A 23,158-nucleotide genomic window follows, 5' to 3' on the forward strand; every position below is an offset into this window, starting at 1 on the left:
GTTGTTCCAGGCAGAGAAATAGCAGATGCCAGCATAGCTAGAGATGAGAAATTTGCTCAACATAATTTCATTTTTAAGTAAAATTCTCCCAACATACACCTCATACTTTGGGAGTGAAAGCTGAGGTGTTGGTTGATAAAATATAAAATGTTTCTCGCACCTTTGTCTCTTACTATTCACAATTTCCACCTTCTTGATCTTTCAACCCATGCACACAGACATGCGACTAAGAATACCAACTGTAGGACAATGGATGTCACTAAGGAAAAGGACTAATAGAAAAGAGAGCAGTGGTAGCCTTGGCAACAATTAGAAGAGAAATTTCTCATGTAGCAAAAGGTGTCTTTTCCAAAATCTGCCTTTCTGATCCCAGAGGTGACAATTATTTTCCTCCTGGAGAGCAGAACAGCAGTTGTTGTTATGAGGAGCTCTCAGCCACAGGTCACAGCAATAATTTATTGAGCACCTGTTAAGTGCAAGGGCCTGTACCAGGTGCTTGAGCCACATAAAAATGACCTGGCACTCAAAGAGTCCAGTATCTAGGAGGAAACAGGAAACTGCTATCTACAAAACAAGGCACAGTGATTCAAGGGCCAAAATAAAGGCACGATGGAGCAACCCTGGCTTCAGGGTGCTGAACGCAGTCTCATTGGGATGAGCGAGTTGGGTACATACAGGCGTGTGGCTGAAGCCTGACAAGCTTAACAAGCCAATTTTTTCCAGTGAATGAGACCTCGGTGATGTTGTGACATGTTCCAGAGATTTACAATTTCTAGATTCTATCTTGTTTATTTGGTTTTAAAACATTCACTTTTATTTATTTATTTAAATAAAATTTATTGGGGAATATTGAGGAACAGTGTGTTTCTCCAGGGCCCATCAGCTCCAAGTCATTGTCCTTTAATCTAGTTGTGGAGGGCGCAGCTCAGCTCCAATCCCAGTCACCATTTGCAGGAGGCGCAGCCCACCATCCCATGCGGGAATTGAACTGGCAACCTTGCTGTTGAGAGCTCGCGCTCTAACCAACTGAGCCATCCAGCTGCCCCTCCAGAAGCTCAGCAGCAGCTCGTTGTCTTCAATCTAGTTGTGGAGGGCACAGCTCACTGGCCCATGTGGGAATTGAACTGGCAACCCTGCTGTTCTGAGCCTGTGCTCTAACCAACTGAGCCATCCGATGCCCCTACATTCACTTTTATTAAAGAAAGGATAACCCATGACTTTTGCTTACCTACTGTACTTGGCTGATCACTGCCACCATTTCAATCCACAAAAATAACAGAAAATGGCTCAAGTGGTGGTGGTATCCATGGAAGCAGATGGGGACAGCTTCCTAATGTTTGCAGTTAGAGGTACTTCCATAGCTTTCACCACTCACAGAGCTTAAAAGTGTGTAAGCTAATAACACAGGCTTTTTCATAGAACCCCATAATACTGAGTGTTGGATTGTCTTGGATTGAGAATAACCAGCCTCAGGGTTCTCCTGGTGGGGGGCAAAGACACAGGCATTCTCAAAGGCCCCCTCTCTACCAGGCATTCTTAATTACTCGTCTATTAAGTCCCATGTGACAGATGAGAAGAAGGATACAGAAGCTAAGTAACTTGCTTAAAGGTGTAAAGCTGGAATCAGAACCTAGATTTGCTTTGTCGCCCAGGCCTGTGCTTTCCCGCGTGCTGATGCTACGTGAGTGCCAACCACTGCCAGGTGTACACATCAGAAGTAGAACTGAGGGAGGGAAATGAACCAGGCATCTATAGTTTCATGCTTTACAAAGACACCCAGACTGCAGTGGCTGCCAAATCTGGTACCAAAATCAGGGGATTGGCTGGCATCGTAAGCTGAAACCTCACAATCTTCACTTACTACAAACATACGTTTCTGAAGAAATGCATGTCTCTTCCAACAACTGATGTAAATAAATCAGTTTAAAAACCTGTTATGTCTCATGAATTTCAGTCTCCTTGTATTTCAGGTGGTGCTTTTCAACATACAATTTATTCCCTGTGCTTCAAGCTTCAGGTCACCTGATTTGTGTCCAACCCCTGAGTCTGGGTGCAGATGAGTTGGCTGATTGGGGACCAAGGGCACAGAAACTTACTTTGGAAGCCAAGGGAACTCACCTGGCAGTCTACTCCAGGCTAGTTCCCTTGAACCATATCAGACCTGACTTAATGTGACTGTAACCACAGGCAGCTCCTGGGACCAAACCAGGCTCGCTGGTGTCCGTGGGGTGAGGAATGAAGCAACCGGGGGCTGCCAGGGTCCCAGTCAGCCCCAACAGAGCCCTTCATTGACACCATGAAGAGAGGGAGCAGGCCTGCAGTCTTTTATGTATAGTATGTTGTCAACTACATATTCTTTTAAAAATGTAACCAAGGTAAAAAATGTAAAAGCTTTGCATTATGGTATTTTCCAACCACACACAACGGTAGAGAGAATGCTATAACAAACGCTAATTTCCCAGTTTCGGCAACTACATACCAACATTTTTCCCAAGCATGTTTCCGCTATCCTACCCCACCCCCTTAATGGGCTGCAGTGTTTTAAAGTAAATCCCAGAGATCTCCCATTTCATCCGTTAATAACGAGCCATCTGTAACTGTCAAGGACGTTATGATCCCAAAATAACCACTATGCCATTATCACACCTAACAAAATTAACACTAATTTCTTAACACCCAATAATACCCAGTCCATATTCAAATTTCTCAAAATTATCTTTTTACAGATCATCTGTATAAATCAGGCTCCTAACAAGCTGCGTGCATTTTTATCTTTTAAGTCTCTTTTATTTGTTAACAGTCTCCCCTCTCATTTTTTATGCTATTGATCTGTTGGGTAAGTGTGTCCTGCAGACTTCAATCACATTTTTTCTAGAAATATTGGAAAACAAACAAACAAACAAACATGTATATAACATGAGTGCCCTCAGATGTAGCAGCAAATCTCAAACAATGAGTGGGACATATAAATTGGCATAAACTGTCTAAAAAGCAATTTGGGAGTATGTATCAGATATCTTAAAAATATATATTTCACTATAATTTCTTTGTTTTTAGGGATATATTCCAAAAAGTATCAGAAACGTGACTAATTATGTACACTGCTATTCACCAGACCTTTACTTTCAATAATGACATTCTCAGCAACCTAAGTATAACAGGTGGGTGAAAGCCTAAGAAGATAATAGGGAAATGACTAAACAATGTAGCCATTAAAATGAACCCATTAAAATTATACATAAAGAGTTTTTAATGATTGGGAAAGTGTTAAGTGGAGAAAAGCAGAGCCAAAGTGTCTACAGAATGACTCAAGGCCGGTACACCTCATCCTCATTAAATGTTTCCAGAAGTTATGAGTCCTTCCTAAAGTTAAGAATATTTTTGGAATTTACATTTTTAGGGTTATGACTCCTCCTTTTAACAGTAAAACATCTTTGACAAAAAATTACGAGCTCATTTGTAGTGAAGATTTAACTGTTTTCCTGGTAACTTCTGAACTAGGGGACATTTCTAGACTCTTTAGCAACAGTAGTTTACAAGTTAAAAATAAATTACTGCTATCCTAACTATAAAAGTTGAAAACTTGGGTGTGACAAATAAGAATTCTTTCAATCATGGGCGTAGCTACAAGTCAGTAATTTTTATACTCAGAAGGCAATAAAAATTAGCCTCATGGGAATCGGAATACGTCAGCTCCCAAAGAGGAATTTTACAAATTTCACTGCCCTGAGAAATACACTTAGTCACCGGGGCTAATACACTTAGCTCTGTGTTTCATGCTTTCTCAAGCCCCTTTCCTCCTCACAAACATCTCGCTAGTACGATGGTTGGAATAAATGCTGTCATTATTTCTGATTTTGCCTTCATTTAAGAGGGGTGGGAATCATTTGATTTACTTATCTCAAATAGGTGTTCCAATTCCAGTGCTACTTAACTTTTAAATCGTGAAACTACTCCCTAAAAGCAAGTGCTTATAATTAAGTTCTCTCTCTTTAGCTAGATTGCCCTCCCCCAGACTACAAAGAAATGGTTCAATTAAGTAGAATGGTACCACGACGCAGGGCACATAACTGATGAAAGGTGCCTTTTCTTCAACATGAATGAGAAGATCAGGCTGTAAGACAGTCTGAGGAATTATGAGAATGATCTCTTTATTTTGATGGCTCCCAACCCCCCTTCTCATCAACCCTCCCTTTCCCCACAGCAGCCTCTTAGCTGCTTTGTGGAATCATAGTGCTCCCAGAAATCCAGTTGGAAAGCCCAACAGCTGGAGAATATCAGTGGCTCTCTTGTCTTTTATGGTTTTGCTTAGATGTATGATGTTGTAACAAGAACAAAGCATGGCCTCGGCAAGCTAAATGACAGAATCATATATAAGACTTAAGAGGCCTGGTGGCTCAGGTGGTTTGAGCGCCATGCTCCTAACTCCAAAGATGTATGATGTTGTAACAAGAACAAAGCATGGCCTCGGCAAGCTAAATGACAGAATCATATATAAGACTTAAGAGGCCCAGTGGTTCAGGTGGTTGGAGCGCCGTGCTCCTAACTCCGAGGTAGCTGGTTCAATTCCCACATGGGCCAGTGAGCTGCACCCTCTACAACTAAGATTGTGCACAACAGCTCTCCCTGGAGCTGGGCTGCCGTGAGCAGCCGGAGGTTGGCGTGAGCTGCCGCTGCCGGCAGCTCTGCCATGAGCTGCTGTGAGCAGCAGACCGATGACTGACAACTGACTGCCTCAGCCGGTGGGGGGAGCGGAGGCGAAAGGGGAAAAAAAAGACTTAAGAAATGTGTTATTTATAATATCATAATCTATGTTCTTCCCCAGTTAGTAGTTCTTCTCTACAAACTCATGTACAAACTCATGAAGACTGAATGCTCATGCTCCCCGCCGCCCCCCATTTGTATGTTGAAACCCTATGTATTAGGAGGTGATGTATTAGGGGGTGGGGCCAATGGGAGGTAATTGGGGTTAGATGAGGCCATGATGGTGGAGCCCTCGTGATGGGATTAGTGCCCTTCAAAGAGTCACCAGAGAGGGCTTTCTTCCCCCCTCTGCTCTCTGCTGCGTGGGTACAACAAGAACTTAGCAGTCTGCAGCCCAGACGAGGGCTCTCAGCCAAAACCCCCAAGGCCCCTGACCTCGGACTTCCAGCCTCCCGAGCTGTGAGACGTACATTTCTGATTATTAGTCACCCAGTCATGGTATTTGTTACTGCAGCCTGAGTTAAGGCCGTGTGTTACTACTGCACCACTATGTACCCTGCATTACTTAGAATTTCCTAGAAATGTTTGGCAAACATCCTCATGCTTCCTATGAAAATTAGCTCTAGGGAACCAAAGCTCTCTACAGAAAATCAAGTTTTCCTTTTCCCCTTCTTTGCTTCTCTTTCAGTCTCCTCTCCCTCCCTCCTTCTCCTCTTCCCCCTCCCTCCCTCCCTCCCTCCCTCCCACCCTCCCTTCCTTCTTTCCATTTCTTCACAACAGTCTTTAGAGACCCACCACTCAAACTTTGCTCTTTTTAGAGGCACCTTCCGAGCTGTGTCTAAATGAATCATTGCTCTGCAATCAACTGTTCTTTGAGGGGGCCCTTCTGGGGCGTCTTCTTAAAACGATTTAATTTTGATATTATTAGTTCCAGAAAGCAGTCATCGCGTTCTGTTGCCCAGAGTCAGCAGAGAACCCATTTCAGAGAGCACTGGAGCACTTATGGCACAAATGGAATCGGTAGACTAATTTAACTGCCAGAGGAAATGTTTGAAAATATTGTAACACAATGCTATTTTTTACTTAGTCGTGGGGGAAGAAAGGGCTGGTTCATTACAATTTATTTTCAGAGAGAACCAACACTGAAGACAAACACCTCCCCTGAACTCAGGCTGTTAACCCAAATGCAAGGGTCTCTAGTAAATGACCTATAAAAATGGAAACGTGCAGTTAGAATCAGAGAACAAGTTTGAGGCACCCGGTGCAAGCCAGACTCCAGGTTCATCCGAAACCTGACGTGCTTCTCGTCAATCATACTGTCTATGCCGAGTGGGGTCAGATTTGGTGGCAAACACAGGTGGCTGGAAAAGGACAGTCACTGTTGTCCTCTGGGGAATGGGAGAGGAATGAGCAGCCGCACATGCAGACCACAGGTGTATCTCAGAGACTCTCCTATGTCAGTGTACTGTCACTGGGAGCTCTCGGGAGTTGACACAAAGGGACTGTCTTCTTTGACGTCATTTCTAGTTTTACTGGCAAAACAGGCTCTCCAATAAAAGTTGACTTCATTTGCCCTTTTCCCCCTTAAGAATGTTCTATACCTCTACCTTTCCCTTCTCTCCAACGGGCCTCTGAAGTGTTCCTTCTCTTTTTGCAAAACTATAGTGTAATATCAGAACCAGGATGATGACATTGACACAATCCATTGGTCTTATATTTCCCGATTTATTTGTACTCGCGACTCGCGTGCGCGCGCTTGTGTGTCTTTAGTTCTATACAATTTTGTCACATGTGTAGGCTCATCAACATCATTTTAAATAGTCCATTCTTCCTCCACTCTTTGGAAATGTCACTTTAATCAGAGGCAAAATTCTTATATTTTTTTCTGGATTCTGTATTTCATTCCATTGATCTCTATGCTGGGACAGGTACCAAAAACAGTTCTCCAATTTAATATCCATGAAGATTTTTTCCTCTTGCTTCTCCCCTCTTCTCTACCTCCCCCTTTCTCTTCTTTCATTTTATAATGTCCCTAGCTTATTTCATGTTCAATTTTCCCAATGAGTTTTAGAATCCTTTGGTTAAGTTCCAGAAAATATATTTGGATTTTGACTGGGGTTGCCTTATATTTAGAGATTCATTTGTGCAGAAATGACATCCTTTTTCCACCAGGAACACAGTGTATCTCTCCACTTATAGAACTCTTTTAAAAATGAGCCTTAGCATTTTGTAATTTCTTCATATGAATCCTGCACAAATCTTGTCACACTGATTATTCCTATTTCATGCCTTTTGTAAAAGATGATGCAAATAGAGTCTTTCTCACTACCACACATATTTTTTGGTTATTTTATTATAAATTTTTCAATTGTGATAAAACATCCGTAACATGAAACTTACCATTTTAACCATTGTAAAGTATATAATTCAATGGTATTAAATATATTCATTTGTTGTACAACTATCATCACTATCCATTTCCAGAACTTTTCATCATCCCAAAGAGAAACTCTGTACCCATTAAACAATAATAATGTCCTAGCCCCTGGTAACCTGTATCCTATTTTCTGTCTTTATGAATTTGCCTATCATATAAACAGTACCTCATATAAGTGGAATCAGACAATATTTGTCCTTTTATGTCTGGCTTCTTTCATTTAGCAATATTTTTCAGGTCCATGCATGTTGTAGCATGTATCAGATCATCATTCTTTTTTACGGTTAAATAATATTCCATCGTATGGATATACCACACTTTGTTTATCCATTCATCGTCGACGAACATTTTGGTTGTTTGTGTTTTGGCTATTGTGAATAATGCTGCTATGACATTGGACAGGACAGCTCTAATGGGGTAGAAAGGGCCAGCACGAGTGAGTATAGCAGACTGTTTTTCCAGAATGAGTCTGGGTTCAATTCATATTCTGGTAAACTGAGGATTACAATAGATAGTAGACACACGTGCAATTACAAAGTTCATCAAAATGTGTTTCTCACATAAGTGCTGCCAGATTAAAGTTAAAACTATCTTTGATGGTTCAGGTGGTATTTTGGATACTTGCAGTACATCACAATCATCAAAATGAGTGCAAATTCTCTGGAGACAGCCCTGATGGATGTGTCTGATTATATGAGATTTCTTGCTGCTTGATATCCAGTAAATACGTTTTCTACATTTATTTGTACACAGAATAAACCCTGGTTTGTCCCAAATCCAAACAGACAACATTCATGCAACATGAAAAGGCTGTATTTGACTGGAGCCAAGTACAGCCAACTGGAAAGATGCTCTATTGTGGTCAGCGCTAAAAAGATCCTGCTTGGGGAAAAAGGAAAGGGAGAAATGTCCCACACCAAGAGGCAGTGGAGTGATTTCACTCCATGGTGAAAAGCATGGACTCACTTCTGCCTCTGCCACTCACGTGCAAAGTGACCTGGGACATGGTATTTAACCTCCCTGTGCCTCAGTCTCTTCATCTGTCAAATAGGATAATAATAATACCCCACCGGCTGTTGACTAGATTAAGTGAAATGAAGTATATAATGCACCCACCACTCCTTATTGTAGACCCTTAGGGACCCTCACCCACGTTCCTTGAATATTTTAGTCCCTGGCTCACAGTCAATCTCTTCAACACTCCTGTCATAATTCTAGGTGGTTGCAGTATCCATATAGATTAGAATGCTCCTTGCAACACCCTGGCATGGCCTCTCAATTCCAGGACCTCCTCCTTTCACGTATTGAATCACTTTCTTCATTTGGTTTCCAAGACACAAATCTCTTCTGGTTTTCTTCCTCATTCATTGGCTTCTCCTCAATCTCCTTTGCTAGCTCTCCTTCATCTTTCTGTCCTTTAAGTGTCACAGTGCCCCCGTCCTCAATCCTTGGGCCTCTTCTCCACTCTATATTCATTGTCCAGATGACATCATCTGATATCATGATTTTAAATACCATCTCCACGTTGTCTTCTAGACTTCATCTCTAATCTGGTCCTTTCTCCTGAACTCTAGACTAATAGATCCAGCCCTATTGTACCTTTCTACTTGGATATTTAATAGTGATCTCCAAAATTAACAGGTCCAAGATGGAATTCCTGACCTTCACCTCCAACTTAATCTACCCAGTCTTTCCTATTTCAATAAATAGGAACTATCCTCCCAGTCGCTCAGATCCAAGACAGACATCCGGACTTCTCTCTCTCTGACACCTCTCATCTAAGCTGTCAAGAAAGCCTGTTGACTTTGCCTTCCAGAATATAGTCAGAACCCAACCATTTCTCATCCCCTTGCCTGCCAGCACCCTGGCCCCAGATATTCTTATGTCTTCCCTGGATTCTTCTAGTAGCCTCCTCACCGGTCTCCTGCTGCTGTCTCTGCACATCCTACAGCAGCCAGAGCTGCCCTTCTTAAATATATCAGATCATGTACTCAGTGGCCCCAAACCTTGCCCTGGTCCCCATTCATCTGGCATGAAAACCAAAGTTGACCCAATCTACCCCCTCCCCAATTCCACCTGCAACTTCTCCAACTCCTTTACTGTTCAGTCCCCTGCTCCAGCCACAATGGCCTCCTTGCTGCTCCTATATCCCAGGCCCCGCTCCCGCACCCCTTGCTGCCTTTGCTTTTCCCCTAGATAGCTACAAGCCTCATCTCATCACCTCTTTTGGGTCTTTGCTCAAAAGAAATGCCAACCACCTATTTACAATGGCGCTCCCCGCCCCAGAACTCCCATCCCTCTTTTCTGCTTATTTTTTCCCATAGCAATTATTACCGTGTAACATACTGTGTGTTTTACACATTTACGTGTCTAATTGTTCGTCTCTCTCCCATTAGAATGAGGACAAGTTTTTAGTTTGTTTTTTTAAATCATTGTGGTAAAAACCACATAGCATGAAATCTACCCTCTTAACAAATTTTTACACGTACAGTATTGGTAACAATGCGCAAACTGTTGCACAGTGGATCTCGAGAATTTTTTCATCTTGTGTGGCTGGATCTCTGTCCCCATTGAACAACAACTCCCCATTTCCCCCCTTCTCCCACCTGCCCCTGGCAACCGCCATTCTACTTTCTGCTTCTATGAGTTTGACTACTTTGTATACCTCATATACGTGGACTCATACAGTGTTTGTCTTCTTGTGATTGGTTTATTTCACTTAGCATAATATCTTCAAGGTTCATCCATGTAGCATATGGCAGGATTTCCTCCTTTTTTCAGGCTGAATAGCATTCCGCTATCTGGATAGACCACATTTCCTCTATCCATCAAGGGACATTTAGGTTGCATTTGTGAATAATGCTTCTTTGAACATGGTAATGCAAATCTCTCTCTGAGATCCTGATTTTAATTCTTTTGCATAAACACCCAAAAGTGGGATTGCTGGGTCACATGGTACTTCAGGAGGACAGAGATTTTTGTCTATCTTGTTCATTGCTGTATCCCCAGGGCCTAGGACAATGCCTGAGACATAGCAGGTGCCCAATAAATGCTGTCATTTTATATGTAAACCCTGTATCAGCCTGATTAACTCAACTCCTCCAGTACAGCTTCTGCAATCGTTCCCACAGTGAGTTTTCCAATGCAACATAGGGAAAGTGTTTGCTAAGTAAATGAATAGGGTAAGCAAGTATCCAAGGGGAAAATAATGAAATCATCTAAGAGAATAAGTGGTTTTCAAATGTTCTCAAACTAGAAACAACCATTTAGGTAAACAATTGATCACTTTTTAATAAACCATACGTATTGGTGACTCTGGCAGTTCTGAATATGTAAATGGTCCTGCTTAACTCCTCTTTACTAGGGCCATCCACACAATGGCAGCTGAACAGGGCTGACCACGAACCAGACAGCAAGCTGGGCGAGGCTAATGGAGGAGCCCTGTGAGCAAAGAGCAGTACTGTGGGTAGGAGAGTGTGGCATTGTGGGTAGGAGAACAGGCATTGTGGGTAGGGAAACAGGCATTGTGGGTAGGAAAGCAGGCATTGTGGGTAGGGAAACAGGCATTGTGGGTAGGGAAACAGGCATTGTGGGTAGGAGAGCAGGCATTGTGGGTAGGAGAGCAGGCATTGTGGGTAGGAGAGCAGGCATTTTGGGTAGAACAGCACAGCATTATGGGTAGGAGAACAGGGCACTATCGTAGGAAAGCCCACTTACAATGCTGGTAGATGTCACTCAGGACCATTGGCACAAGCAGAAAATTCCAGTGGTTTTAGGCCAAACTAAAGAGAAGTTGTGCTACCTAATTAGAGTCGGGTAGAAGCAAAGCCCAAGAATCCTGACAGAAGCCAGGGCATAGGGTCAAATCAGAGATGGAGGACCAGGTAGAGGCCAGAATTCAAATGAAACTAATCATACCAGGTGGCACGGTCCATGCCAGGACCCACCCACCATCACCTGGAGCTCCCAGGACAGACGCTGTTTGCCCTTCTCTGAGCACCTTCCTTGGTGGGCAGATAAGGGCGCCAGGTGTCACCGCCCTTGGGAGAAAGGCTGGCACACGACGTGTGCTGGGGCCGCCATAGCTGCAGAGCGCGCCCTGCCTCTGAGTCTTCTTCACAACTCAGAGGCCTGCAGGCTGCAGCCTATGTTTTCTTCTCATGATTCCTTTTTCAGGTCTGATGACATCAGCTGGAAGACCTTAAGTAAACAGGAGCTTTATACCACAATGGTCACTGAGCGCCCACTGCACGCCAGGCTGTGTGCTACATACACCCTGAGACCACAAAGAGTAGTAAATACAGTCCCCACCTGCAGGTGCTGCGGCGAAGTCAGAAACACAAGTGTAAGTGGACGACGAGAATAATAGCAACACAGCATTTATCAGACACTCACTAGGTGCCAGGCTCTGTGCTCCGAGCTGCACATGGATTATTTCACCTAATCTTTAGGAGCCCAGGAGGTACACACACTACTGGTATTCTTATTCCCATTTGACACGAGACTTATGGGGGTAAAATAAATTGCCCAGAATCACGCAGCTAAGATAAGAGGTGAAGCCAGTATGAGCCATACAATCTTGCGGACTCCAAAACCAGTAATCGCTAACCCTGCTGACTCTTGGGACGCTAGAGGGTATACGGGTGGTGGGGGACACCTAACTCTGACTGGTTTCAGGGGAAGGACAGGGAAAGGGGGGCAGGGATGTGAGACAGGCTTTCCCTAGGAGGTGAGGATGCCTAAGCTGAGCTTCTGGGTAAAGTGACAGGAGCAACGTTCCAGGCCAGGGAACTTCCAGTGCATGGGAAGGGGCTCAGAAAAGAGCATGTTGTGCCCAGGAAAGTGCCAGGAGGGTGGGCACGGAGAGGGGAGCTGGGCCAGAATGCCAGGTCCTGACTATGACGTAGTCCAGCACCGTCCTGGGCTGCAGCTCTCTCAGGCCTCAGAAACCTCCAGAATGAAACCCCTTTGACAGGGAGTCCCTGTATCAATCCAACTGGGTTACTTATGAAGCTCTGCTTTCCGCAAGCTTCCTTCAAGGACTTCCCATTACCATGTACACTTGGACGTGGAAACTTGCCTCTGTAATTGCGACACATCTTCCCTGATGTGGCTGGTTCCAAATGTTTTTCTGGACTCTGCAGAGGGAGTGGGGATCTCACCTTTGACAAGAGAGCATAATAGTTGAGCAATGGGCTCTACAGCTGGACTCCCCTGGTTCAAAACCTGGTTCTGATACTTGTTCGCTGTAGAAACTTGGGCAAGCTACTCAACCTTATTGTCCCCATGCAAAAGACACAAAAGCTCCACTCACCTATCTGCCTTCTGAACCCAGAACAGCCAGGTGAGGAGTCAGAGTCAGCCCAGACAAGCTCTGCTCCAGCCTCGCAGACCTTATGGTTATGCCTGAGCTTTCTCCAAGTCACACTAGATGACCAGGGAGCCAGCCACCCCCAGGCAGAGGATAGGACTGCAGGGGAAGCAAACCCTTACCTTACCCTGGACCACCCTGAATGAGTTTTTACCTCTTCTTTTCACCACCCAACGTTTCAAAAGTTTGATAGTCTACACTTGCTGTCTCCAGACGACTTTCCTAATTGTTCCTCAATTCATGTCAGTGTGACATCTGGCCCCTCGCTCTTGGACCAGCGAGATCCAATGGCTCATTTTCAGTCCTCACCCTTCCCTGTTCTCCATCCAAGTTTTAATAAGTAAGAAGCCGGCCAACATAGCAGTTGGGTTTCAGGGAACCCCTTGGATTTCAGGGAACCACTTGGTTCTTCCCCCATTTCTGTGGTCAACCCTTCATTGGTTCCTCCGTCTCCATCCACCCGATAGAATTGGTGTTCCCCAAGGAATGCCAACACTTTGCTCTTTTGTCTTCTGCTCTTCCTGGGTTATTTCTCCTCTTTGCATGAGTTCAGCTATCTTGCGTCCTCCTTGAGGAAACAGAAGCCAGCAGCTCAAAACTTCTCCAGAATCGTATACAACTCCCTGCTGCCACACCCTTCTATTCTCTTCTGCACCGTGGATGAGGTCCCTCCCCCACCTGAGGTTAATCCTGCTACCTGTGCCTGTCACCTCCTGTCTCCTAAGGGGCCCTGCTCCACTAATTATCTCCTTTTAAATCCTCAGTTCTCCTCTAGACCCGGCTTACCAGTATTTAAACTTTTCAGGTCTCTCCCATTCCCTCCTATAATCACTACCGCTCTTCTTTCTCTTCCCCATCCCTGCCAAATGTCCCCAAAGAGCTGATCAAACCAGCTAATTCCACCTCTGTATCTCCAACTCACTCTTCTGGAACCTCTGGAATATGGTCTCAGTTTCCCACCTCCAGAAAACTGTTCTCCGATGAGTCACCAAAACTTCTCGTCGGGACTGCCAATGGCTACGTTTCAGTCCTCACCTTCCTTGGTCTCTCTGCAGCATTTGACACAAATGGTCCCTCCCTGACTGAAACTCTCTTTAGCCTCAGTTGCTATGACACCACACTCTTCCGGTTTTCCACAGGCCTTGGGTAGGTCCTTCTTGTTCTCCTTAATGATTTCCTCTTCTTGTACCCCCTTCAATGTCGGTTTTCCTCAGGGCTCTCTGTGTTCTGTCCTTGTCTCGTTTTTGACACATTGTGACAGTTAATACATTCTCTAAGCTCTTTCATTACTATCTATATCCTGATGGCACCATAGTATATCTCAATCCATATTTCTCTGATAAGCTCCCAACCTGCCAGACAGCTCCATTTAGATGTCCCACAGACACCTCAAACTCAGTGTGCTCCAAACTTAAGTCATCATGTTTAACCCACCAATCTGTCCCTCTCTCTTGGGTGAAGAATAACCCCACTAACCCAAGACAGAATGCATGGGGTTGGTTTGACTGCTCCTCCTCCCGCATGTCCAACATCTGGTCAAACTTCATGTCCTGTCGATTCCAGCACTGGAATATTTCTCCAATCCATCACTGCCACATCCCTGGTCCAGGCCTCATTTCTCTTGCCTGGACACCACCAGTCTTGCCTCATTCCTACCCAATCTCCTTCCTACAAGCAGAACCTCAGTGAGCTTTCTAAGATGCAAAGTCGACCATGTCCTATTCCCGTTTCAAACCCTAGCTCCCCCAGTGCCCTCAGGATGAAGTCCAAATTCCTCACGTGATCTGGCCCCTCTCTGCCTTTTCCATCTCATCTCTTGCTACGCCCCCCTCATACTCTACACCCCAGCCACACTGAGTTCCTGTGATTCCCCAAACAAGCCCTGTTCACTCCAACTTCATCCACTCACCTCTTTGGCTGGCTAATTTCTACCGTGTATTTCCAGTCTCAGTTTAGACATCGTGATTCTGTGAAATCTCTGACGACTGCGCTATGTGTCCCTGCTGTGAGCAACATGTACACATCCCTATGGTAGCCCTCACTCTGTACTGTGATTGCCAGTCTGCTTGTCTGTCTGTCTTACCTACTAGATTCTAAACAGTTGGAGGGCTGGGGATTACTCGATCCCTGTTATGTTGCCAGGGCCGAGCACAAAGCCTGGCGCACAGGAGGTGCTCTACATGGATTTGTGGAATAAAATTAGAAACCTCAGTTCCCTGATTTCAAAGTGTCCCTAAGTTCTTTCCCAAAAATACCTTCTGAATTCTTTCCATCACCATGGCCCTAATTGCCTTAGTTCAGGCCTTCATGTCTCACCATTGCTTCTACTCCTGCTTAGCAATAGATAAACCTGAAAAGTCTTTCCTGACCTTATTTCTCAGCAGTGCACAGCTGTAACACATCACTATGTAGCACTTTTACAGTGTATTCGCAATTAAATGCAAAATGCTGTTTTCTGTATTTGACTGGAAACTCCTGGAGAACAAGGATAGTGTGTTGTGATTTATTCGTTTGTGTATCTACAGGATCTTACAAAGTTGAGCAGATCAACAAAACGTTGATAAACTTCTAGATAGACTGACAGGAAAAAAAAGACACAGATCACAAATAGTAGGAATAGGAGAGGGGACATTGGTACTGACCTAAGGATATTAAATCTAAGGGAGTATTATGAACAGCTTATGGACAATAAATTCAATAAATTAGATAAAGTGTTCCAATTCCATGAAGGACACAAACTACTAAATGTCATTCAAGAAGAAATAGATAACAGGAATTGGGGTTAAAATTGTCTCACAAAGAGGTCTCAAGCCCAGGTGGCCTCACTGGTGAATTTAAGGAATTGAGAATATCAATTCTACAAAACTTATAGAAAATCAAAAAGGTAGGAATACTTTCCAACTCATTCTATGAGTTCAGCATTACTCTAACACCAAAGGGGTGGGGGAGACATAACAGGAAAACTGCACAGCAATTTCTCTCAAAAACACAAATGCGATGATTCGTAACATCATTTTAGCAAATCAAACCCAATCAAACATATATAAAAAATAATGCATCATGATCAATGGGCATTTATCTCAGGAATGCTCGGTTGATTTGGCATTTTAAAATCAGTGTAATTCACCATATTGATAGACTGAAAAACCAAAACCACATGATTACTTGGTAAATGCAGAAAAATCATTTGACAAAATTCAACATTCATTCATTGTAACAACTCTCAACAACGTAGGAATAGATGTGAACTTCCTTAAAGTAACAAAGAGTAAACACAAAAAACCGACAGCTCACACTGTAGTTAATAGCGAAAGACACGTTTTCCCCCTACGATCATGAACAAGGCTGGGATGACCACTCTCACCATTTCTCTTCCACATCATACTAAAGGTTCTAGTGCAATCAGGCAAGGAAAAGAGATAAAAGGCATATTGCAAAGAAAAAAGAGAAACTGTTTTTATTCACAGAAGACATGGATTGTCTATGTGAAAAAAATCCAACAGAACCTAAAAAAAATCCAGAACTAATAGACGAGTTTAACAAAGTTTCAGGATACAAATACAACAATTGTACTTCTATATACTGGGTAAGAACAATCAAGGACTGAACTAAAATACCATTTACTGCAATATCAAAAATATAAAATACTTAGGGAAAATCTGACAAAAAAATATGCAAGACCTGTATACTGGAAACTGCAGAACATTACTGAGAAATTAAAGAAGACCTAAAAATAAAGGGGGAGAGATACCCCATGTTTATGGATTAAAAGAGTTCATATTGTTAAGATATCAATTATCCCCCCAAAGATCTATAGATTCAATGCAATTCTAACCAAAATCCCAGCAGCATTATTTTTTATGTAGCAACCGACAAGTTAATTTTAAAATTTATATAGAAATGCAAAGGACCCGGAATAGCCAAAGTAACTTTGAAAAAGAACAATGTTAGAGACTTGTACTACTTGATTTCAAGATTTATTACAGTTACAATAACCTACACAATTTGGTATTAGTATAAAGATAGACATACAGATCAATGAAACTCAGTAGAGGATCTAGAAATAGACCCACACGTACATGTTCAATTGATTTTTTACAAAGGTGCCTAGGCGATGCAATCAAGAATTGAAAATGTTTTAACAAATAATGTTAGAAATATTGGACAGCCAATAAAAAGGAACAAATTATTGATATGATATAGATAAATCTCAAAATGATGTTATCCGAGTGAAAGAAGCCAGTCAAGAAAAGAACACAGACTGTGATGAGAAGCAGTGGTTGCCACCCCCAAATATGCCCTTTTCTGGGATGCTAATTATTTTAAACAGGTTATTCTTAAGGAACAAAGACTCAGAAAACAGCTTTTTTTTTTTTTAAATTAAAGTTTATTGGGGTGACAATTGTTAGAAAACAGCTTTGACATTCCCCTAACTTTCAGGCAGTTAGGGGAAGGTCGAAGGTTTTTTCAGACCTGAATTCTTTTCAGGACCTTCTCCAGGAAGGCAGTGATCATCATAGATAATTATAGTTTAATAGGAACTAGTGTGATAGATGGGGACGAACCTAGCAAGGCCCCTTAGATCAAAGTCCTGTCTGTGTCCCATTGTTAAAGAAGGTCCAGTAAACATTTAGTGACCAAACATTTGCTTTTCCATCTCCCTTAGTCCAGAATGGCACATAAGCCTCAACTGCTCAATATGTCCTCAGGTCCCATATTCTTGCGGCCTGTATGTATATACGTAATGAATTTGAGGGTTTTTTTCCTGTTAATCTGTCTCATGCCAATTTGATTATTAGACCAGCCAGAAGAATCTGGAAGGGTAAATGTAAAATTATTTTTCCTCCCCCACAGCAGACGAGTGGTCACCTAGAGATGGGGAAGGGAGGGATGAATTCCACAGGGGCATAAGGAAACTTGTGGGAATGATGGGTGTGTTCATTATCTTAATTGTTTAGATGGTTTCATGGAGACTTATATATATGGCAAACCCCAGCCAACTATACACCTTAAATATGTGCAGATTATTGTATATCAATTATATTTCAATAAAGCTGTAAAAGACAAAAATCTATGCTTTAAAGTGAATTGCTCTGGTTATGCTGTTCAGCCTTGAAATGCAATGCTCCATTGTTGTATGTGACTGCTCTGGGGAAAACGCTCCTCGGAATGTGATCAATATTACAGTCATTTCCTGGGGAAGCAGAAAGGACTGGGAGGGCCCTGGGAGGGCTGCTAGCAACAGCAAGCCCTCTTGGTTTTGACCTGAAGAAGCTAAGATGTCCAGGAAGACCCCATTGTTGGGGGACGGGGTGGCGGGTGGTAGAGTGGTGTCCTCCCTTTCATTCACTCTTGATAGGAGCTTCAATTGATCCACTGAGAAAAACCATGCCTTCCCCTAATGTGAGAGGTGCGTGGCTGAGAGCTGTGAGGCGTGTCAGCATCCCAGACCCCAACCCCACTGCTCTTAAGTTGCCATTATTTACTTATTTCCCAGGAAATGTCAGAGCTCTACCAAAAGTGACCAAGGAAATGATCATAAAAAATGCACTGCCCCAGGGAGAGAATAATCCTTTATTGATTTATTTCTCATCACGGAACCTAAAACCTACAGAAGTCACTGGCAAATTTATCTTCCGTTCCCAACTAATATCCTTAACCCTCAAACTCTACTTGACATAATTAATCTTCCTCCAACAATTCAGAGGGATCTTCCAGGGAATCCTGTGGGATTGTCAAAGGAGCAACATTGTAATGAAATGGGTTTCAATTTATTCTGTGCTTGTCCAGTTGTAGAACCAAATTTCTTTCTTTGGAGAGAGGGGTTTGGCATGAAAGGGATAATGATCCACGATCCCAGCCATCCACTGAGGTCTAACAATTAATAGCATCCATCATTCTTCGGCTCCATTTCCCCGGGATCCAAATTACTGCTTCGTAGTAAGGTATGTTAAAGTGTTTAAGTTCATTACTTCTTAGTGGGCCTTCTATAACCACCAGAATGTTCTTAATGGGAGTAGGTCTTCAAGAACCAGAAGTAATGAACAAGTCTGTCCAGCGTTTTTACTCAGTAGGTGAGACCAGGCACTGGAGAACCTAACTCTTATTTAAGAAGACCTACTCATGACTCAGAGGCTCTGGGGTGTGGTTTCCTGCTTATTCTTATAACCACCCTTTCAGAGGGAACCCCAGTCAGGGGGCCTGTCTTGACCTTAACAGCCCTAGTCTTTCTCTGATAGACTCCTTGATTCTCCTGAAACTGTGGGTCTTTGTAGTGTTAACCCTGACAGCTGGGTGTTTTTTCTTTCTTTTTTGTAATGCAAGTGCCTGACTTAAGATTTGATGCCCAGGCAGCCACTTCAAAGATGGCTATCTCCAAAAAACACATTGCCAGCCACATGACTAGATAAAGAGCAAGCTGTCACCCCCCCCCCCGCCCCCCTTTATCTAGATCTTGGTTGATTTCAATAACTGACCATTTGGGCCATTTGTTTTTTCTCTCTTCATGCATTAAATTCCCACTCTTATGTTTTAAATTCACCAACAAAGAGTGAGCCCATGAAACCCTAGGCCCCCACCCTCGACCCCAATAAAAGCAGAACCCCCGGCCTGCGCTCTCTGTCTCTCTCTCTACCCACGACCTAGCTGTGTGGCTATTTTTTCGTTTCCTGATGTAACCATGAGGAAGCGTGTTTTGCAATTACAAGAACCACAAGGGCTGTTCCAACCACCATATTGGTTATTGAAAGGCTGAGACACAAAACAGTCCTGCATCCCTGGCACCTAAAATCTGACCACTGCTCATCTGCACGGCACCCCACCGCCTGGCAGCAAGGCCCCCCCCACGGTCCAGTAGTGAGGCCCCCCCACGGTGGAGGAGCGAGGCCACTGAGTGTGGGATGGCTGTGCAGATAGACACCCACCTACAAAGGCATTGTCTCCCAGCATCCAGAGTTAACTGTTAATTTTTCATTAGAACATGATCATTTAAACATATAAATGGGATGTTGTCACTCCCTTGCTGAAAATCCTTCCATGGCACGCTATTGCACAAAAGAAAATAGTTCCAACTCCTCACCTTGGCTTCCAGGGGCCCTGCAGGCTCTAAATCTCCTGTCTCCAAACTCCTTTTGTTACACCTCCCCTTGCTCACTGCACTTGGGCTAACCCGGCCGGCCGCAGGGCCTTGGTACAGTAGTCCCCCCATCTGTGGTTTCACTTTGCACAGTTTCCGTTACCCGTGGTCAACTGAGGGCTGAAAATATTAAATGGAAAATTCCAGAAATAAAAAATTCATATGTTTTACACTGTGTGCCATTCTGAGGTGTGATGAATCTCATGGCGTCACACTTGGAACACAAATCATCCCTTGGTCCAGCAAGTCCATGCTGTGGTTTCAGACACCCCCTCGGGGGTCTCGGAACATACCCCAGAGGACACGGGGGATACTGTATCTGCTATTCTCTCTGCGTGCAATGCTCTTCCTCAGCTTCCGTTCACACTGCTGACTTCAGGTCTCAGTTTCAATGTCGCCTCCCCAGACCTCTGGTCACCTAAGAATAGTCTGTCCCTCTGCCCTTTTGCACACGATCCTCTCAGTCTGCTTTTTTTTTTTTTTAACAGCACTTGCCCCGGTGTCACATCACCTCCTTATGTACTTGTGACAATAGAATGAAAGCTCCATGAGACGATGAACCTCACCATCTCACTCTCTGCCATCTCTCCAGGGCCAAGCAGATGCCCGCACCATTCTATCTCCTGTGAGCGGTTTTCCTTCCAGCGTGCTCTGAGCCACACTCTGATGATGGAAACTAATCCTTATGCCTTGCTGGACCTCGCCAACCTCCCTTCTAAACACTGCCTCTCTGCCCGGATGTGCTTCTTTCTGGCCCACCCTGCCCCTTTCCCCTTCTTCTGGGCCATGTCTGGAATCCAGAGCCCTAGGTCCTCCAAATGCTTAACATCCGGCTGCCTGTGCAAATCCATCTTGCAGATGTTGCCCAGCTGCACTCTGGGAAGCCTTCGGGAGTGAGCAGGATCCTGGTTAGGGGAGTGCAAAGCTCCGAACCAGCTTCTTCAGGCTGATACTATGTTGTGTCCCAGGATATAACACAAGAAGCAACCTCTTACTTGTAGTGAGATGGATGCCACTAGCTGGTAGGGAAATTTGTGTGCAAATCAGACAGAGGCTCCCCCCGGGTGCAGGGTGTGGAGTGCATGCAGGCTGGGTTTTAGTCTCCACTCAACTCCTTGGCTGCGGGTCTTTGTGCAGTGCACACGGCACATAGCTGTACATAGCATCTTTGAGTGGTCGTCTCAGAGATCCTGGGTCAAGCTCCGCAGCACGGATTTCCAGCCTCCTTTCGGTAAGCCTCTGTGCTCTGACATTTTATATGAACTCCCAATTATCCATGGTAAATAGGGAATGGAAATATGAAAGCCAGAAAACAACCTCCAAATCTTACTTTCATAAACCTCGCTGCTTACTGAGCTGTACCTGCTCGTATGTGCCGGGTGCTGGGCTAGACACGTTGTCACACTTTATCAACCATACGTCAGCACTTTGTGAAAAGAAAAAAATAAGTTATAGAGTTCAATTGCTATATGATCCTATCAGAAAATCAAAATCAATTATGTATGTATGAATAGATAGAACACTCTTAATAGCAGTTATTTGGGGAGAGATGGATTTACAATGGAAATTTACACTTGATATATTTCCGAATTGTTCATTTTTTTTTTACAATGAACATATAATTACTTTTATAAACAGAAAATAATAATAAAGATATTTCTGTTCTGGAAAAGAACAGCAGGGATTAAAAACTGTAAATATCAAGTCAAATTAATTGCTTTGAATTTCAGTTTCTTTTATAAACAAAATAAAAGTTAATACAAGTAAAATCTTTTACTTCCCGTCATGGGTACTGATAAGCAGGGAAATGACCCAAGTCAGAGGAGGAGATACTGCCAACGGCTGAATAATCAGGCCTGGAAATCTCCGCAGTCCACAGGGAATGACAGCAACTACTCAGGCAGAACCCAGCCAGTCTTCACACTAACAGTTAAACCGCTTGCCTGGCTAACGGTGAAATCAATCTCTAATTATAAGAAGCTACAGGCTTTTTAAATGCACAATTGTGTGTGTAAGCAGCTCATTATCATTGTGTCAAGTCACTGAGCGAGAAAATAAATTCCGACATTTGCTGTTCTAATGTGGTAAGCACGCAGCTGAGAGTCAATTATATTGTTCATGTTTTTACAGCTCATTTATTTCCCCCATTTTTAGGAATAACTTAACAACTAATAGTTTTCTTTCATTTGTTCCCCGTGTGTCGTTTTTTGAACAAGAACAGGAGCACTGGCCACAATGCAGAAAAGTGGAGAAAAAAAAATCACACTGTTGAGAGTGTTCCTTGTCACTGGCAGGAAAATCCAAGTGGAATTAAATAGCCAGTGACCCCACCGCAGCAAGGAGAAAGGAAACCAAAGGCCAGGAAGGCAGAAGAAGGCTTGCCACGTTTTTGTGTGTTTACTTTGGCTCTTTTTAAATGAGCTCAAACATTAAAAGAAGAAATATGAATCAGAAAAACTCAAGACCTGCTTTATGATGTGTGGGTAATTCGTCCTATAAACTGTACTTTCACTGCCTGTTTCGCTATTTTGTGACTTGTGCTTTGTTCTCCTTTTCATTTCTCTTTCACAGTCCATCTTAGCTAGAGAAATATACACGAAAGTACTAATGAAATTCGCCTTGTGAGTTTAAAAACCTAAACTTGGGATGGCCTTTCACCATCCCAAGAAGTATTTAAGAGCTGACTGGGCCTGCGATCACCCACAGTTCAGCCCGGAATGAGGGGAGCAGAGACTGGAGTACCTTCCCTCTCTCTCCGGCCCCCTTGCCTCCCCCTCCTCACCCCAGTCTATCCTGGAGCCTTCGTTCAACGTCTATTCCGGCTGGACACTGAGAAAGGAGATGAAAGACTCCTGCCCTCAGACAGCTCAGAACTTAGATGGACAGACAGCCAAGTAAAAAGTACTTTATTACACGATGCGATGTGCTGTGTTTATTATAATCTCAACCATTGGGCATCGACTATTTTATTTCCACTAAAACCTTAGACAGTTCAGATTTTAGCAAAATTAAATAAAAAACAAACCAACAAAAAAAACCTCTAAAATCAGTGAGTAAGTTTTCATCCCTGCTCTAAGGGAGTGGCTTATGGAATGCTTTCTTGTTAAAGGCTACACCCTTCCGGGTTCAGCATTTACTTAGTAAGAGTCTCCAGATTCCCTGTCCCTAGACCCCCCACCTCCATCAGTGTCACCTGCTCCCAGCTGCCTGTTCCTACTTAGAAGTGACCTGTTGCACGGGAAGCACAAGAGCAGAAGCAAAGCTCTGTGCTGGACAAATGGGAGACCTGCAGAATAGATCAGGGGCCATCTACTCCATCTAGTCTGCTTGGCAGGAAGTGAGGAAATGGCAGACTAGGGATGTGGAGTGTGCACACCCAGTGCACACAAACTTCCTTGGTTTCCTCTGTTCATCCCCATCCCATCCACTTGCACCCACCTTCCGGTCACTTTTCATGGCTCTCAGACCAACCTCCCTCGTGTACAACACGTTTTTATTGCCAGACACCCCC

At 43.6% G+C, this 23,158-nt stretch overlaps 1 protein-coding gene across 3 annotated transcripts in view; it reads right to left on the reverse strand.

Annotated features, from left to right (window-relative positions):
- The window catches only part of KCNK13 (potassium two pore domain channel subfamily K member 13), an 84,908-nt gene that overhangs the window by 9,750 nt on the left and 52,000 nt on the right, over positions 1-23,158 (reverse strand). The window lies entirely within an intron of this gene.

This window comes from Rhinolophus sinicus, linkage group LG03 (genome assembly GCF_036562045.2).
Source record: "Rhinolophus sinicus isolate RSC01 linkage group LG03, ASM3656204v1, whole genome shotgun sequence".
Classification (NCBI taxonomy): Eukaryota; Metazoa; Chordata; class Mammalia; order Chiroptera; family Rhinolophidae; genus Rhinolophus; species Rhinolophus sinicus.